At 42.5% G+C, this 13,539-nt stretch overlaps 1 protein-coding gene and 1 long non-coding RNA gene across 2 annotated transcripts in view; both read left to right on the forward strand.

The window, feature by feature from the left end:
• Positions 1–13,539, forward strand: part of LOC309364432 (uncharacterized protein) — a 67,732-nt gene that overhangs the window by 26,394 nt on the left and 27,799 nt on the right. The window lies entirely within an intron of this gene.
• On the forward strand, positions 181–1,374 carry LOC309365481. The gene is made up of 2 exons (XR_014166188.1): positions 181–476; positions 529–1,374. It is a non-coding gene; the product is annotated as an uncharacterized lncRNA (long non-coding RNA).

Genomic DNA, 13,539 nt, shown 5'->3' on the forward strand with positions numbered 1-13,539 from the left:
CCCGTTTTCCGTCTTGGAATTGAGTCCAGGAAAGCGTGGCTCTTTACTGTTTTCTCTGACGTCCCTCTTTCGGAGTCGTCCAGGGGGGTCCATCCAAGCCTTCTCTCTCTCTCTCTCTCTCTCTCTCTCTCTCTCTCTCTCTCTCTCTCTCTCTCTCTCTCTTTTCTTGTCTATTATGCAAACAAAGCTGCCCCTGCTGCCTGGCGACCTTTGTTAGGGATGACCCGGGTACGTCAGAACGCAAGGTTGTTTGTTTCCTTTCCAAACCTTCATTTTCTCGGGCCTTAATCTGGCATTGCACTGCGCAAGCGTCCAGTAGGGGTTCCGAACTTAGTCTCAAAGGCTAGGCAGGAGGCTGTCGTGGAGGGTAGAGGGGGGAATTGGGGCCCCACACTAGGGTTAGTCTTGTAAGCAGCGCTGAGGTAAAGGAATTCCGGGTAGAGAGACCCGTGGTTTGAGGTTCCGGGCAGAGACCCGTGGTTTGAGGTTCCGGGCAGAGACCCGTGGTTTGAGGTTCCGGGCAGAGAGACCCGTGGGTTTGTTTCAGATTCAGGTTTGAGATTTCCAGAAATTAATTCGTGGTTTATAGATAAGTAGGAATTGTGTTAGTCAAGGGTACTTTGAGTACTGAAAGGATCCTTTTTCTGTCCCCCCTTTCTTTCCCATTGCCCCTCCTCCCTTGTGTGTGTGCGTCCACTCTTTCTGTCTTTAGCGTACTTCGTTAATGAAAAAAAGAAAAGAAAAAAAGCCTAATAATAACATATGAGAGAATGGGAGCTCACTAAACACCCTAACTGGACTCCTCCTGGCAACAAGGCTTCTATGAAGCCTTTTGCCCCAGAGAGGATTCTAATATGCCCCTCCAGCTTGTCATCTCCAATTGGAAAAATAAAAAAAAAATAAAGGGGCAAAATGGTCTTTCCAAGTACAAAGTACGAGACCATTGTAACTTTTAGTGGGTGGCTTAGGCCCACCACCTGGAACCCAGGGCACAGTGGCCACCCCAGGGATCCTTCAACAAAATCAGGGTTTGAACCCTTAGGGAGAGCTGAACACATCAAATTTGTGGTGTTAAACTATAACCTAAAGCTAGAACATGAAACCGTAAATTTAATGGTGCTCAGAAGGCAGTAGATATAATAACAGCCCAGCCTGAGAGCCCACACATTAGAGATCTTAGTTTCTCTTGAAAAAAAAAGAAAAAAAAAAGGATATGAGATGTATTCAAAGATTTGGAAATATTAAAAGGGTTTGTGTTTACATTGGCCCCGGCATCCACAGACTGTTCTTAAATGCACATAGTTTTAAATTGCAAGCTTGCTTCAAAAATTTTAAATCTAAGGAAGCCATGTTGGGCCTCATCAATCTTAAACAGGACGAAAAAAAAAATCATTAGAATGAAGTGTGCAAATGTTTGTTCTTTGAGAGAGGCTCCAAGGAGTCTTCCTCCAAGTAGCTTGAGTGAGGAGTATGATTTTAAGTTGATGGTAGATAATGTTATGTTGCAACGTTTGAGTTTATGAGTTTATATCCGTGTTCCAGTATTTTTTTCCCAGTATTTTGAAATGTGCTGTGAAGAAACTAATGTTTCTGCTGCGAAAGCCTAGTAGAGCCAACTGCTCTCTCAAGCTAAAATGCAGTATATGTATTTCATTAAGCCAGTGTTTCCCAACCTTTTTTGGGCAAAGGCACACTTGTTTCATGAAAAAAATCTCGAGGCACACCACCATGCCAGATGGGGAAAGGTCACTTTTTACTTATGTAAAAAAAAATAAAAAAATAGTAACAGCATAGAAGGTAATGGTAGATGACTGTTAGGGTCTCCCCCCAAATGCAGAATTCTATTAATATCTTCCTTAGCGAGCCGCGTTAACCCCTGTAATGCTTTCTATAGAGTAAGCATAGGGGACACTGGGGGATGTGGAACCAAGGGGGCAGTGGGCCAAAAGAGTTCGGGATCTACTGCTTTAAACAGAAATAAGAGCCAGTGGGTTCTTCCTTTTTTAAAGTATCGTTTCAGTGGGGACAGCAGTCCGGATTTCCAAAAAGCGGCGCTTTTTTGCGTCTGAGCAAAGAAGAGAGAGAGGGGGAAAAAGAGAGAGAGATTGATTTGTGGCTGCGCAAAGGGGGGAGGAGCCCAGGAGTAAAAGTAGGAAGGACGAAGGGAGGGGAAAGGAAAGTTAATAGAAGGAAAGGCGGGTGGGAGAGAAAGAGAAAGAAAGAGGGAAGGAAGGGGGGAAGAGAAGTGGAAAGGAGGGAGACCGAGGTGGGGGAGAAGCGTCTGGAGAGTTGCTCCGAAGTTTGGGGGGCCGCGGGGGTGGGCGCGCGTCCCAGGAGGCGGAGGCCAGCCCGGGCTGGGAGCCGCGCCGCGGCCCGGGGGCGGTAGGCGGACCGCGGCTCCTAGAATGTGGAAAGGGGACGGCGGCGCAGGGGGAGGAGACCCGCATGGCTAGGGCAGCGCGCAGGGGGAGGGGAGTGGGCCGGAGGCGGGCAAGGGGGGCCGCGATCCCGCGCGCCGCGAACATGGCCTCCTTCCCCGCGGGCCCCGCCGAGCCCCCCGGCCGGAGGAGAGCAGAGGCAGGAGGAGGACGAAGGCGCTGCCGAGGAGGCGCGCCAACTTCTGCCAACTTCTGCGCCTGCCCCGTCGCCGCAGGCTCCTCCCGGCCGAGAGCCAGAGGACGGCGGCGGAGCAGGAGGAGGAGGATCGGGTTTGGCGACGGCTGCTGCGCCCTCTCCAAGCGCGGGGCTGGCCTCCGCCGCGCCCGATCCTCCGCGCTCGCCGCGCTTCTCGGCGGAGCAGGTCTCGTGCAGGTGCGAGGCGCTGCTGCAGGCGGGCGACCCCGGCCGGCTGGGCCGCTTCCTGGGCTCGCTGCCGCCCGACGCCGAGGCGCCGTGCCTGGAGGCGCAGGCGGGCGAGAGCCTGGCCAAGGCGCGCGCGCTGCTGGCCTTCCAGCGCGGCGACTTCGCCAAGCTCTACCGCCTGGTGCAGAGCCGGCGATGGGATGTGGGAGGGAGCTCGCTCGCCGCCCCGCGTGTGCCTATGTGGGGCACGTTACAGCCCCGTGACGTCAGCGCCACGCAGGCAGCCAGGCAGGCAGACGGCAAGAGCCCCGCGCTGGGCGGCCTCTCCTCGCGCCGCCCCACCTCTCGCCGCCCGACTCACCCGCCTCCCTCCCATGGCACACCAGGCAACGTCTTGCGGCACACTAGTGTGCCGCGGAACACCAGTTGGGAAACACTGCATTAAGCGTCCGCCTATGAAAATGTGTTCTTTCTAAGAAAAAATTGGTATTTAAATTGGTATTAAATGTAGAGACTTCCATAGCCAGCAAAATTGTCTATCTGAGTCCAGTCCTGATATCGGTCTTCCTGGCCTCTTTTCTTAAAAAAAAAAAATGCCCCTTTGTTTCATTCTGTCTCTTTCAGGGTTTCCCCCCCCCTTCTCCTTCTTACTTCTGTGCCGGGTAAATTTACTCCCGAGTAAGCTTCCTGTAAAGGAAACTGCAAGGGGGGGCATAGATTAGGCTTACTATTCCTCTGCAAGTTCAGGAAGAATTGAGTAAAAATTGTTCACTTGTGTATTCCTTTTAAAATCAAATCTATGGCTGTTTTAACTATGCTTTATAAGAGATCCCCTCCCTCTTAGGAAAAATGTTCACTCCAATCTTCCTTTAAAGATAATTCCTCTAGGGACTTCCGGAGGCGGCGCGAAACAGCAATGGCGGTCCTCTTCGCGCTGTGAAGAGGGGCTCCGCGGAAAAGGGTCGTCCGCTACGGCAAAGCGGAGACCCGTTAAGAAAAACCACAGGTAGAGTGAGCCTGTGGTCGTGGGACTCGGCGGGCACCAAGAGCGACCTCGGAAACGAAGAAGGGACCCCGTAAGGGGCTCCGGAACGTGGAGGGGGTAGCGGTGCTGTGAGTTCATCGCTCTTTCCGCGGGAGTGAAGCCGCGCGGCTGCTGCTGATGAGCGCTGACCTTTCTTCCTTGAACATTCGATTGGAATCAACTTACTCGTGAGTAAGGTTTTTGAGATTTGGGACTCTAAATTTCTGAAATTTGGCTGAAAGCGGGAGACGTTAAAAAGGAAGTCCGTCTTCCGGCTCTGTTTAAACACCAAGCAAAGAGCTATAAATCTGAAGCGCTGAGAGGGACTTTTAAGAAGTTGGAGTACACCTTGCAAATTCGAATTAAAGTGCATGGAAAGTTAAGAAAAGTTGAGAATTTCTTTTTTTACAAGAGGATATAGGCAGCAACCTCTTCCTTTCTCTCTTGTGTGGATTACAAAGTTTCAAAACAGCTCTCGGGCTGTCTGGATACAAAAATCATCAGACTGCGGTAACTGTATACAAGACTTTAAAGTTACTTTGGGGCTACTTTTGTGGTTACAAATAAGGAACTGTGCATGCACCACTGTAAAGAACACGTATTCTCTGCTAGTTTAAATGAACTTTTGAAGGTTCTACCCCTTGGTTTTCGGTTTTTCTCTAACTTTTGGAACTTTTTGGAACTTTTAAAGAGGGGAATTTAATGGTGGAAACTTTTCACCCTTTTTTTTCTCTTAACTTTTGGGGAGCTCCCCCTACTGGATTGTGGAATATATAGTCTCTGGGAACTGCAGGGTTTTTTGTAAAGCTTCTGCCTGGATGTTTACCTTTCGGTTTGTCTTTCCCATGGGATTTACAATTTGACCTTGCTACATGGACAGCTGTGGAATGAGTGGAGCCGCAAAAACAAGAGCTGCCAAAAAAGCAAAACAATCTGAGCTAATACAAACAACCTTGCCGGTGCAGCCTCGCAGATCATCAGTTCCAATAGTTACAGGTCTGCAAGAAGGAGAAATTAAACAGCCAGCTTTTCGGGACATGGCTGCAGGAGGACTAGATCCTGTATCTAAGGAAATTTTGGAACAGCTGGCAGCGTTAAATAAAAAGGCAGATGAGCAGGCCTCTAAGTTTGATCAGGTGACAGCCACAATCAACAAATTGACTGACCAAGTTTCTAAAAATTTAGAGGCCATTGGAAATTTGCAGGCAACAACAGCAGAAAATCGTAAATTAGCCGAAGAAGCAAATTTAAAGGCAGACCAAAATAAAAAGAGGATAGAGGAAGTAAGAGGAGAAGTAAGACCACTGAGCAGACAGCTTAATGAACAGCAAGCCTACCTGTCCATGGCAGAATTGAAAAACCGGGAAAGCAACCTTAGGATTAGGAATATACCAGAACTTGAGAAAGAAGATTTGATCAGCTACCTGACGGCAGAAATATCAAAGTTCTGGGGTATCGCAGAAGACAAGGACTTTAAAATTGTCACCGCCTTCAGGCTGGGAAGAGTAGCAAAGAAGGACAAACCAAGAGATTGCTTGGTCATTTTGAGATCTAAGCAAGAAAAAGATAACATACTCGGCCTTCATTTTAAAAATACATTGGTGATTCAGGGAAGAACTGCAGAAATCTTCAGAGACATTCCGAAACAGCTGTTGGATTTAAGAATTGCATATAAAGACCTCGCAAGCCTACTGAGAAACAACACAATCCCTTATAGGTGGGAATTCCCTCAAGGACTATCTTTCAGCATTAAAGGGAAAAAAGTGAGAATTAGATCAGCAGAAGACCAAGAAAAATTTTTGAACGACTACGGGGAGGACCTTCGGAAAGGAGTAGCAGGTGCCTGGCCACCACCTCCGCCTGGTGCAATACCTCCAGATCTTGACAGCAAGAAAGACACGCCTACTGGCTAACAATTTGATTCAAGATGTCTCTGCAGCTATTTAGTTGGAACATTCATGGTGCAAATTCCCCTGAGAAAAGGAAAAAGATTTTTCACATATTGAGAAAGGAACAATTGGACATCATATGCCTACAAGAAACACATGTGACTAGGCTCCATAGGAGAGTTTTAATTAACAAAAAATTAGGCCAAGAATTTGTTTCCTCAGACAAAGTTAAGAAAAGAGGAGTAGTGATTTATGCAAAAGAGAACCTAGCACCAAAGTTGATATTTAAAGATGAACAAGGAAGAATTTTGGCGATTGAAATCCAAACACAAGGAGAAAAATTTTTGATAGTAGGAGTATATGCACCAAATGAGGGGAAAGCGGAATTTTACAAAAAGCTGCATGAGATAATGTTGGATCATATAGACTACACTAACATCATTTTGATGGGAGATATGAATGGAGTCGTCTCTACACATATGGATAAGTCACAAAACCAAAATTTGACTAAAGATGGCAGACTACCTAAATCTTTTTTTGAACTGACAGACAATATGGACTTGATCGACATTTGGAGGACCAAAAACCCACTAGGTAAAGAAGGGACTTTCTTTTCTGAGGCTCACCTATCATGGACAAGAATTGACCAAATTTGGATAACTAGAGGGCTGGCCCCTAAGACAAAAAAAATAGAGATCTGCCCTAAAACCTGCTCCGACCATAACGCATTGAAAATGGATCTGAGACTTGTGCCAGCTGGATCCTTCAGATGGAGAATGAATGACACTTTGTTCAGAGATCAGGAGATTGTGAAGAAGGCCCAAAAAACGTTGAAGGATTATTTTGAAATCAATATGAATACCCCGGTGGACAAGAGAACAATCTGGGACGCAAGCAAAGCTGTAATGAGGGGGTTTCTGATTCAACAAAATTCTATTAAGAAAAAACTCTGGAATGGGAAAAGAGACAAGATTTTAGAGAAGATACGAGAGGGTGAAAAAAGACTTAGACTTAACCCAAAGTCAAAAGAAGTGTTAAGAGAAATTAAGTTCCATCAAGCACAATATGCCAAATTGATAAACCAAGAAGTAGAATGGAAAATTAAACAAATGAAACAAAGATCTTTTGAATCAGCAAACAAATGTGGAAAATTATTAGCATGGCAGCTGAAAAAGAGACACAAATTGAATTCTATTACCAACTTGGAGGTTGATGGAGAAAGTATTCAGAAACCAGAAGAAATTAGAAAGTGTTTCCAGAGATATTTCAAAAAACTGTTTACTCAAGGTCCACAGGCGGAGGAGGAGATTATTCAATTTTTAAAAAGTAACGGATTGAAAAAATTATCCCAAGATAAACAAACAACCCTGAATTACAGAATAACACAGCAGGAAATAGAAAGTGCCATTCAGAACATGCAATTGGGGAAATCCCCAGGCCCAGATGGACTCACCTCCAAATATTACAAGGTTTTAAAAGATTATTTGATTCAACCATTAGTGGAGGTGTGTAACCAAATTATGGAGGGGAAGGGGGCTCCGGAATCGTGGAAAGAAGCATTCATCACTTTGATACCAAAATTGGAATCTGAAAAGACTCAACTCAAGAATTATCGTCCTATTTCACTCCTGAATGTGGATTACAAAATTTTTGCTGACATTCTGGCAAGTAGATTTAAAAAAGTTCTGAATGAAGTAATTCATAAAGACCAAGCAGGCTTTCTCCCTGGTAGACATCTGTCTGACAACACTAGGAACATTATAGATGTTCTGGAGCTACTACAGACAAATTTGAACACAAGAGCTGTATTAATTTTTATAGATGCAGAGAAGGCCTTTGACAATATATCTTGGAAATTTATGAAGAGAAATTTGGAAGGGATGGGAGTGGGAGGGGCGTTTCAAAATGGTATAGAAGCAATCTATTCAGAGCAAAAAGCTAAATTGATAGTGAATAATGTGGTGACAGAAGAGTTCAGAATTGAAAAAGGAACACGACAGGGGTGCCCCCTATCACCCCTGCTATTTATTTCGGTCCTGGAGGTATTGCTGAACTTGATTAGGAAGGATCAGGAGGTACAAGGAATACAGGTCGGAGGTAAACAATATAAGTTGAAGGCCTTTGCAGATGATTTGGTTTTAACACTACAGGAGCCAGAAGCTAGTACTAAAAGAGCTTTAGAATTAATTTATGAGTTTGGTCAGGTGGCAGGATTCAAGTTGAACAAACAAAAAACAAAGGTTTTGGCGAAAAATCTGACTTCTTTAGAAATAGATGAGTTTCAGAGAGAAACGGAGTTAAATGTGGCTAAAAAAGTGAAATACCTGGGGGTGAATTTGACCGGGAAAAATTTGAACTTATTCAAAGATAATTATGAAAAATGCTGGATTGAAATTAAAAAGGACTTAGAAATTTGGTCAAGACTAAAACTTACCTTGTCGGGAAGAATTGCAGCTGTAAAGATGAATGTATTGCCAAAGATGTTATTCTTGTTTCAAACCCTGCAGATCGTGGATAGAGTGGAGTGTTTTGGAAAGTGGCAGAAGGACATTACGAAATTTGTCTGGCAGGGCAAAAGGCCCCGGATAAAACTTAAAATACTAACAGATGCTAAAGAAAGAGGGGGGTTTGCCCTGCCGGACTTAAGGTTATACTATGAGGCAGCATCCTTCTGCTGGCTGAAGGATTGGTTTCTACTAGAAAACACTGATGTCCTAGATCTGGAAGGGTTTAACAATGCTTTTGGATGGCATGCATATTTGTGGTACGACAAGGTAAAGGTACATAAATTGTTCAAGAGCCATATTGTCAGGAAAGCTTTGTTTAATGTCTGGACTAGATACAAGGACTTATTTGAAAATAAGACACCGAGGTGGTTGTCACCAACGGAGGCGAAGACCACCAAAGTACTTAACATGGAGAGTGGTTGGGCTAAATATTGTGAGATAATAGAAAAAGTTGGAGATAATTGGAAGCTGCAGAGTTTAGAAAAAATAAAGGACAAGGTGCGAGACTGGTTTCTCTATGCCCAAATTCAAGAGATGTTTAAAAAAGATAAAAAGATTGGTTTCCAGGTGGAAAAATCAAAATTAGAGACAGAACTACTTGAACCTAAGACGAAAGTGCTCTCAAGAATGTATAACTTGCTGCTTAAATGGAATACACAAGATGAGTTAGTTAAATCAGCTATGATTAAATGGGCTCAAGACATTGGTTACAACATCATGTTTGAAGACTGGGAAAGGTTATGGAACACCGATATGAAATTCACGGCATGTAGTGCCTTGAAAGAAAACATTATGAAAATGATATATAGGTGGTACATGACCCCAGTCAAACTTGCAAAGATTTACCATTTGTCTGATAAAAGGTGTTGGAAGTGTAAGGAAGCTGAAGGAACGTTCTTTCACCTCTGGTGGACATGCCCGAAGGTGAAGGCATTCTGGGAAATGGTTTATAATGAGTTGAAAAAGGTATTTAAGTATACCTTTACTAAGAAACCAGAGGCCTTTCTCCTGGGCATTGTGGGCCAGAGAGTGACAAAGAAGGATAGAACTTTCTTTTTATATGCAACTACAGCAGCAAGAATTCTATTGGCTAAATATTGGAAGGTACAGGAGCTACCCACGCTGGAAGAGTGGCATACGCAGCTGATGGACTATATGGAACTGGCCGAAATGACTGGCAGAATCCGAGACCTGGGAGAAGAGGCAGTGGAAGAGGACTGGAAAAAATTTAAGGACTATTTACAAAAACATTATAAGTTATGTGAATGTTGAGAATTTGTTAAGTTTTTAGACAACAAGCTTCAGATTTCAAATTTCTGATATTGCTGAATTTAAGTTCTGATGATGAAATGACTAAAGTCTAGGGTAAAGTTTCTATATTGAGGACTGTTGGAATTGTGAACTAACAATATTTCTCCTAAACCTAATATACAATTGAGGAAAGTACAAAACACAGGAAACAAGGTATTAATTTGCTGTAACTTTATTTTATTGAAAAAGATGCAGGGGATGGAAGATGTGGGGAAGTCCAGTAGATCATGAAAAATTGTTTTGTAAAGTAAGATCTCTTTTTTGCTTATAACCTCTTTCTTTTTCTTTCTGTAAAACTGCCTTTGTTGAATAACTGACGATGTATCTGACCTTGGAAAAAAGCAAATAAAAACATTATTATAAAAAAAAAAATAAAGATAATTCCTCTAGGAACTTGAAGGAAGCAAACTCAAACTATCTCAAGATCTGCTAAAACGGTTCTGTGTAAAGTTGGCTACTTTTCTTTTTCTCTTCCTTAGTACATGAAACGAGCAGATGTTTCCTTTCCTAGTTGAAAATCTGTACTTAAATGTATATGTCCTTTTGATAGTGCAAATCTTGCTTTGAAATCTTGCTATGAACACTGTATTTAGGGTTGGACTAGATGACCCAAGGGTCCCTTTTAGCTCTCCCAATTTGTGGCTGTGTGGAGAGCCATGTGTCTGCAAGCATGTGATGAGTTGAAATTCAGACCAACTTTGCTCTTTGTTTTTCTTAAAAAAAAAAAAAAAAAGGTGAGAGGTAAAATCCGTGATGTTTTGAAGCAGAACAGTGTTTATCATTTTCTCTACTATTAAAAAAAAAAAATCAAACTTCAAAGTCAATTCAAAGTTTAAGCACATAAAATACATATGAGTCTTGACCATTTATCCTGTAAATAAAGGGCAGAAAATTTTGTCTGCAAATGGTAAGGCTGAAATGACTGAGAATGTTAAAAAAATCCTATAAATTCTGATTTTTCCCCATATATAAGGGCGTGGCATTGTTCCGTGAATGACCAGAGGGAAATCACACAAAATGATAGCCCTTTCCTGTACATAAAGGAAGCAGTCCTTTTTGCTTGGGCTACAATTGCTAACTTTATTGAATACTTTAATTGCTCAGTTTCTCTTTTTTGTTTTTTAACAAAATCTAACCCTATTTTTTAAAATTTATTCCTTACCCTTCATTTCTTTTATTCAAATGGTAATTTAGCCAAAGGTTTCAACATTTTCAATAGTATAAAAGGTTTGCTGAGATATGAACTCGGCACATGCACAGAGGCTAGATCAGCAACAAAGGGGGGAGAGAGATAGAGGAAGGAGGGGGAACTGTAGGGAGTGAGAGGACCTTGGGCTGAAGGGGGAAATTTATCCTAATTTCCTTATGTAAAAACTTGGAGCCACTGAGGGAAATCACCCTTAATGTGTCCTTTGCTCCAGGGGCTTCGCAAGACAAAAGGTGCGCCAAGTTTCAAATCTTAACATGATTAACATGCCAAATTCTTTTCACAGGTAAATTTCAAAGCACTCCCCCCCCAAGGGATTTAAATCACAGACTTTGTGTGCATTTTAGGAACAGCATTTCCTGACTGGCTTCTCACATGAAATAATTTTTCCCTTTTAACAGGATATGTGAATCCCGATAACAAAGGTTTTTGTCCCTTCTTTTCTCCCACAGCAACTTTCTTTCCTGTTCTGTGAAACAAGTCTGAATCCCTGCTGTATTTGTGACTTCCATCTCTTCGTGCCTTTGACGCTTTAAGTTACAAATAATCTCTTTTCATTTATTTAATCAGTTTTTCCATGATGTCTACGAAATTAAGCGAAGCACAACCTAACATTGTTTGTGGAATGGTATTTGTTTACCCTTTGCCTGATCATTTCTTATTAATTCTATCATTTTGGCTAGTTCAAGGTACTTGCACAACTTTAAATTGCCATTCATTTTCTTGGTATTAAGTCATTTCCCAGTATTTTGCTATTAACATTCTGACTGATGTTGTCACATCAAGAAACACTCTTTTATTTTCATTTGGGACGTTAGAATGCCAAAGCAGGTTACTTCAGGTTTCTTAAAAAATTGTGTGTCTTAGCATTTATTTATTTTTGGTTCCTCATAGGTCATTGTATGTGTGTGTTTTATTATTATTATTTTAACTGTGTCTTTTAAGTCCACCCTGCCCTTACAGGATATCACTTCTACAAGTGTGTTACTACAGATCCAATGAAAACCTTCGCCACCACAACAGAAGACATCAAAGTTTTCAATATGGCCACAGCTATCTGTTTCAAAGGATATAGACTGCCGGGGGAGTGGGGCTGACAAATGGGGGGTGGAGTTGAATTGCAAGGACATTTTCTGACTTATGAACCTCAAGATACAAGCGTAAAAATATCACAATTGTCTCAAGATATGTAACTGATACTTAATTAGTTTGTTTTGTATTATGTGTTATTGTGTGGGAATGTTGAAATGTGTCTGACAGTGTGTTATTTCCACAAATGGGGGGGCTATTTGTGGCTATTTTTGTGTGTAATTGTTTTTATGTTTAATGTCCTATTCCTTACACCCCAGTTGAGGATTCTCATACATTTTATGCTTTTTTTTACAGATCAGGCTATTATGTAGTCCAATGTTTAGAATTAGATAAATTTATAACCACATTTAGTTGTTTCACCTGGCATTCTGCCAACTTCCCTACCCATTTTAAAAATGTGCTAAAACTCATTTTACCAAGGAGAAGCTTCTAAGATACATGAAGGTGGATATGCTTTGGTTTAGCAGGAATAATCCCTTATAGAGTTAAATTGACTTATTTGGACAAGTGCCCTTTTAAGAATGGTTTTCTTTTAACAGATTGGTTTGAAAAGTTGAGAACCATGGGGCAAGATAAATTCAAATTGGACTCAGTTTGAATTGGGCAAGTGTATCCAGGCTGCAAGTAGCTTTTTGGTCCTTGAAGTGCAAGTCAGCAACTTCCCATGATTGCAAGACCATAGCCAATAATAATAAAATCCCATGGAATGGCCAGGCAAGGACATATCTCTCCTGAGCCAGCTGGGGTGAGTGCCAGGCAACATGGTTAATATGAAAGCCCTAAGGGGATTCACCAGGGATTGCTACTACTGTTACACCAGGCCGGTGTGAGACCACAGAAGAACTACTTTGACACCTGAGAACACAAAAATGGTGGGGGGCAAAGCAAACTGCATTTTTCAGTCATTAGTGGACCTTCCTGCTAAATGTAAATATATGCCACTATTGAGAGAAATATTTATTCCAAGGTGCTAAAATACCACAAGTAACTGAGCAACAAAATTTTAATTTTACGTGATATCCTATGTCTAACTATGTGCACTGTTACACTGTTATATTTCTATACAAATATCCTTAAGAAGCATGACATCCAAGTCCCTTTCAAGTTCACATGGACACACGCATCTGGGACGGAGAATAGCAGGTTAATATTTACCACCTTAAATTGTGCGGAGAAAAGGATTGCAAAGTAACCACCTTTGCAATCTTATCTCCGAAGGGGGGAACTGTAGCAGGAACCCCCCCACCCCAATCATTCTGTTTGTATAAACTTCACACTCACACACTACATACGCCACATTTCTGTTATAAATTCATAGAAAATCAACCATACATTGGATTTGCACTGTTCCATTTTTATTTTTACTCCATATGACAAGAACTAACAAAGGGGGGTGATTTAGTCCTGGTCAGCCAAATCCCTTCACTGTCTCAGCACATAAACAGGAGCCCTGCCCATGCCAACCCTGATGATCCCAGACAGAAGACAATCAAGATCACAAAGAACCTGCATATGGGAGTGGATTCAAACAAAGGACACTGATCAGATCTTCCCTCAGGGGGCAGGAAACTGCAAAATCCCCTTTGTCTCCTGGAAGTTCCTGGAAGTGACTCAGGGGGAGGGGGAAAGGAGGAACCAGCCAGGTGACAAGACACTCAGGTTACCACCACAACTCCTCCCCCAACCCCTCCTTTCTGTAATATATGC

Source organism: Podarcis melisellensis (genome assembly GCF_964234715.1).
Source record: "Podarcis melisellensis genome assembly, chromosome: 2".
Taxonomy (NCBI): Eukaryota; Metazoa; Chordata; class Lepidosauria; order Squamata; family Lacertidae; genus Podarcis; species Podarcis melisellensis.